General features: G+C 39.1%; 1 protein-coding gene across 4 annotated transcripts in view; it reads left to right on the top strand.

The window, feature by feature from the left end:
• The window catches only part of LTO1 (LTO1 maturation factor of ABCE1), a 152,113-nt gene that overhangs the window by 5,064 nt on the left and 141,030 nt on the right, over positions 1-6,019 (top strand). The window lies entirely within an intron of this gene.

Raw genomic sequence — 6,019 nt, forward strand, 5'->3', positions numbered from 1 at the left:
GCTCCAGCTGCATGCATATACTGATGGAGTTTCTTATTCCAGGAGTCTGTATTTTTCTGAATATCTTTTGTCTCATGTCTTGTATGGGCCTGATGGTGCTTATTAAATGAGATGCAGTTAAAAACTGTTGGCTATGTAGTTGTCTGCTTTCTTTGGTGCCAACTTTTGGAAGGCTTTCTGGGGTTTTCTGTGATGCTCACAGGGCTGAACCAGTGGAATTTTTACAGCATACTTTGGGAGGTTTTTTTATACCTTATTTCCAGTGAAAGAGTTAAAGCCCAAGTGAAATCAGGATTTGACTTCACCAGTGTGAGATGTGACTCGTTTCAAATCATTTTGCATTTTGAGTGCTTGAATATGATGGGATGTGATTCTTGCCAGTGTTGTGAGTGGCTCTGGGTACGTGGCTTTTTTGCATGTTTGCTTTTTTGCCTGAGTTTCTCAGATCAGTCACCTAGAAAATGAGGAACATTACAGTTAGCAAACACCTGTGAAACGTCTGTGCTTAAGCCAACTCAAATGCTATTGGGGGAAAAAAAAACCAAACCATCATCTCATTTTGAAAACCAGCACTCATTCTTGTGAGGTGTAAGCATATCATTTGTTTTGACACCTTTCCTGTTAGGTTAACATCTTCCTAAAATCTGTAACAAGTGAACACAGCTTCTTATAAATGGCTTCATTAGTTTCCAAGCCTGTTTACTCATCCTGGAATGGTCAGGACTCTGGTGTCAGCAAGTGTTACACTGTAATTGAAGACTCTGTCAGAAGATCTGTGCACAGAGAGGCTGAATAAAGCTTCTAGGGACCAGGGTCATTCAGGCATCTCCTGGTTTGAATGCTTGACTATGCAACTGAAGTATTGATTGAAAGACTGGGTGAAAAAGATATGGGGGAGGGAAGGCAATTTTGTAGAGTATAATATTGGCTATTAATAACATGGGACATGGAGATTGTGGCTCTGTGGTGTCATCAGATTTTGTGGTGTTTGAAGTTTTGCAGAACTACTTGATCTGTTAAGAACAGTTCAGGTAGAAAACTTCTGTGAGAATTAATGAAGTTGCTAAGACTTAAAAATCTGTTGCTGTATTCACCTCCTCTGGTTATTGCCCAGTAGTTAGGGAGGAATGTTTGAAACGTTTCACTTACCAATTTCTGACTTGCCTGAGCTGTGTTCTAGCTTGTCTGGATTCTTCCTGATCATCTCAGCTGGAGTTGTAGGATATGGAATTTTATTAAAAGGTGGATACAAAGCTAGTTACTGCTGGTGTTCTGAAGTCTCTGCAGTCCAGAAGGCTTCTTAAATTTTTTCTTTCTACTGTATGTGATGAGTGCAAGAAATAGCCAGTGTTGAGGCATCAGCAGAGAAAGATAAACTGACTGCAGTGCATTCATTCCCTGCAGAATTCCATGCTGATTCAATTCTGTCTGATAGCCAGGGGATTAGCTGCTCATACCAGATCAACCATGACTAGAACATGTAAATCTAACTCTGTAGGTTATCTGTGTCATTATACAATATTTGCAGAGTAAAATAACCCCAAACAAACAAACCAAAACAAACAGGATGGAGTTTAAAATTTCCCAGTAAACTCATGAGTAAAACACTTGTTCTATCTTCATCAAGCAGCATCTTTTCTTTTCATTTTTTATGAATATGAAGGGAATGAATTTCAGCTTTGAATGAAACACGTGTAACCAGTAGAAATAAGTGAAATAAATTTAAAAATCTGGGTATGCAACTGTGCACTTAAAAGTCAGCCCTGTAAGAGTAGTCTGACTCATTCAAATCCTATGATGTTCTTCTGAACCAGGGTTATGAGAAGTTACCTGTGGTTGTGTAGGGAGAGTCTGGCTTCCCAGTTTGGAGAGTCTGGCTTCCCAGTTTCGTTTGCTGGGCTTGGTTATGTGAGGTTTTGATCTGATTGCTATTGAGGTATGGAATACATAAGCAGTGGTGTATTCCAGGATGCACAGAGAACCTGTGTGGACTCATGTTGCTAGCTTTTGGGATATACACCATTTAGAGGGAGAAAAATAAAGACTGGGTAAAACACTGTGTTATTGTAGGATTTATTTTTGGTGAGGAAAGTACACATTTTGGTCTGTGTCTTTGGGATTTTGAGAGGTAGCACATTTTTATTGATACTATTTAAATAGGTTACATTTAGATAAAATTAAGAGGTTTGATTTTTCAGCAGATCAGTTCCAAGGTTTAGAAGACTTCTTATGGCTTTGGGTTCTGGTCTAATTACAGGCTAAAACTTCAGCTTTCACAGTTTGGCAAGTAACCATGAAGATTCTAACTTTACAGTCTCCCAGAGTTGTTTTTTTTAATGGATAAAGTTATGACAGTGCACATTACCACAGAAATGTACATATCACCAGAGAAAATGGAGATTTGGGAGGTGAGAAATGAGTTGTGGCAAGTTTCCCTTGCAAGTTCTAGTCTCTAAGCTTCACATATAAAGGCCAACCAGAGCAAGCTGATACTGAGGCATTCCAGTGTGTCCCAGTGTTTGGAATTGCAGAACCAGCTCAGCCTCTGTTGATGGCAATAATAAAAAAGCCTGGTGTGCTATGATTTGAATGGTCATGCACTCAAGACTTGAAAATAAAGTAGTACCTGTTCATTCTCCTGAAATATGTGAATGGTAAAAAAGAAAAAAATCAGGAAGTGCCAGTTGATATGGAAGTGGCTTGCTGTACAGTGTTTTAAATTGTTCTGCCATGTTTCATATACATATGTCATTAACCAGTAATATGTCATCCCAGATAATCTGGGTCTGGCATGTCAAAATTGCCTGCAGAAGAATTCTGAATAGGTGTAAGAAACAGCATGTAGGTTTTGCCTTAAAAAATTAGGACGCTTGATCGTGGTTGCACAGAATTTATATATATGGCATCTGAAAGAATATTAAATATATATGTTTATCATAAAATTAGAGCTTACTTTTAGCAAAATATTTAGGTAGGAAGAAGGCTCATGATGTAGCTTCTCCATCCCAACTCTGCACTAGAATCACCATCAGTATTTGTCAGTGTCTTTCATTTTTTATTATTTACCAACATATTCTGCTGCTTTATTTCAATGTACTAATAATAATTGCAGTGTTTAATCCTCAGCATCTTCAGGATTCTGGGGAATAATCAACACTGCATGAAATCTTTCTTAGTTGTAGGAACTGTGAGTCAGCAACCCTTTAATTTTTTTAGTTGCAGCTATTGTTCCAGCAGCAAGCTTTACTGCTATTGTCCACTGTTTGTCCAGCTCACGTTTACTGGACTGTGGGAACGGATTAGGGTTTCATGGCTTTTTTTTCCTTCTTGCATAAACTCTTGATCAAAGACATTCCTTGGATGACAAAACACTGTATACTGTGTCACACAGTCCTGACCAGACTGCACGAACAGTAGTTTAAAAACACATGCCTACATTGTTCTCTAAACTGGCTTTTTTTTTTTAAATTGCAATGTATGTGCAACATCGGATTTTGAGACCCCATTACCTCCTTTAAAAAACACACACATAGAGAAGTTACTGCTAATAAACATTTGACAGTTCCTGAAATACAAGTAAAAACCAAGTGACTGTTTGAACCTAAAGGTAGATGTAATAATATGTCACTTTAATCAGAGCTAGAGGTGATATCTGTAGTTCTGCAGACATTTTCTGTGTGATATCTAGAACACCTGACTGAGATGCAGGAGGATTTGAGCACAATTTGGGAATTCCTGCTTCACCATAGGCAGGTAGAGCTCTAGTTATTAGAGCCATATGTTGAGGATCTGTTTCATTATAATTTTATGTCTTGCTCATTAGATTCTCTAAGACAAGGGAACTTCACAGAAATCCAGTAGCTTCATTCTTTCTCAAAATATATGAGAAAGAAATCATGTTAGAGAAAAATGTGGGGAATTTTTCAAGGAGCTATGACTTGTCATTTGCCTGAAATTCTCCAGCAGAAGCATGGGGTAAGTGGGAAGAGATCCTTGAAAATGCTATAAGCAGGTTTACAGAGGGATTAAAAGCATGGAGGACTACGTTTAGGTGATTGGAGGGTTGTTTCAGGATGGGGAGAACACTTTGTGTTTCCACAAACGTGAGGCTTAGCAGGTACCTGTTTGCCTCTGCAGCACTGTTGAACACTACCATGCAGAAGCAAAGACAGGTGAACTCTTTCACTTATCTTGTCTTGGCTGGCATCAGGGACCAAGCATTTAATGGAGGAGAACTTGCAGATGGATTAAGGCAAATTTCACTGGGCAGTCAGTGGGTGAAATAACAAAACTGCAGCACTCAGCAACAGAGAATCTGAAATTCAGCAGGCTGGGAATGGTGAGGGAGTGGAGAGCAATTTCCATTCTGTGAAGCACACACTATGTGCACAAATCGACACCCTAGACCTTCACCACACAGGAAACAGACACAGAAAAGGGCTTCTGGTCCAACCAGGCACCATGTCAGTCCTGGCCAGGAGATTGGCCTGTGCATGTAGTGAGTTCTTTGGTTCAGTTTTCTTGCTGGTATCAGGCCCTCAAGCTCTCTACAACCCTAGGGAGTTAAAATCTTAACCAATTACTGCTTTATGTGTTTGTCAGCACAAGGAGTCCCAGGCCATTCTCTCTGACATTTTATTTATCTCAGGTCATTTACTGATGGGGTAGGAGGTTCCTGTCACCCTCTCTGGTCACCCACCCCAGATGTGTTACCAAGTGAGAATTTAGCAATGATTGCCTAATGAAATTCTTACTTTGTTTCTTAGTTTTCCAATTCATGCCAAATTAGTCAGAGCTGGGCAGATGTAGCCAAGGTCTCATTTGAGTGGGCAGCCTTTAACTTTCAGGTAGGTTTCAGGACATGTTGGCAGGAAAGATTGTACTGTGACTGGCCATTAGCATTTATTTTGAATAGGATGAGAATGTAATTTTCTACTGCAGTCTTCAAGCAACTGGACAGGAATTCTGCTTTTGGGATGGATCACTGTGTGTTGTGGGTTTTTTTCCTGAAATAAGCATTGTTATATTTCTTCAAAAATATTATCATAAATAAGAATAACATAAAGGCAAAATGAGGAGATGAAACCCATCCAGAGAGCACACAGTCCCTCTGCCAGTACTTCCCTCAGTGTGCTCAGGAAAGCTGTGGCTGCAGATACCTCAGGGACTTGCCTGAAATATGAGACTTTTAAATACATAATTTTCACACAGGCAGAAAGTAGGACAGAACAGATCTAAGTATATATCTCAGTCAAAAGCCAGATGGGAATCTATGTTTGCCATGCCAGTGCAATTACTATTATCAGTTATATTTGTGGGATCATAAAAATACCATGTTTGAGGAGAGACATTTGCTCTAAATTGATGCTTGCAGGAATTCATAAAAATGCCTTCACTGATGGCTTTACTGCCTTTGTCCCATTGTGGCCTTCCAATGACATTGCCAGGAATCTTTATCCAGAGTATCTGGCCCACATGCCTGGGTCATTCCTATGACTCCTTTTAAATAACAGCTCCAAGCTTCACTTTCTCTTCTATCTTTTGGAGTTTTCTATCACTTAAAATGCCAGATAGACTGGAGTGGAAGTGGATTCTGAGTTTTTACATTTAGCAGATCTTGTTTCTTCTTTAATAAAGAATATATGAATTTAAAGTATTCCAAGGGTCCAAGCTTGTTGATCAGTGAAATTTAGAAGGTTTTTGTGGAGGTTTTTCTGTGTACATGCCTTGATCTGATGTGAAAAACTACAGTATTTTTCCCTTTGCTAAGCTACAGCATACCCTAGCTGAACATGCATATTTTTTACAGCCTATAGTAAATTGTTTTTCTTGCTGCATTCTTGTCTTTCTGCCCTTTGCAATGTAATACTGGCATAGTTCACCCAACATTCTAATTCAGTAGTCTGCATTTAGATGGTGTTTGAGAGAAGGAAAATGTAAAGAACAGAGCTGACTATTTGTGCTTAAATCTCCTTAAGTCCCAGAACTCTTCAGTCAGTTTAATAGTTTATAAAGCAGA

Source organism: Calypte anna, chromosome 5 (genome assembly GCF_003957555.1).
Source record: "Calypte anna isolate BGI_N300 chromosome 5, bCalAnn1_v1.p, whole genome shotgun sequence".
Lineage (NCBI taxonomy): Eukaryota > Metazoa > Chordata > Aves > Apodiformes > Trochilidae > Calypte > Calypte anna.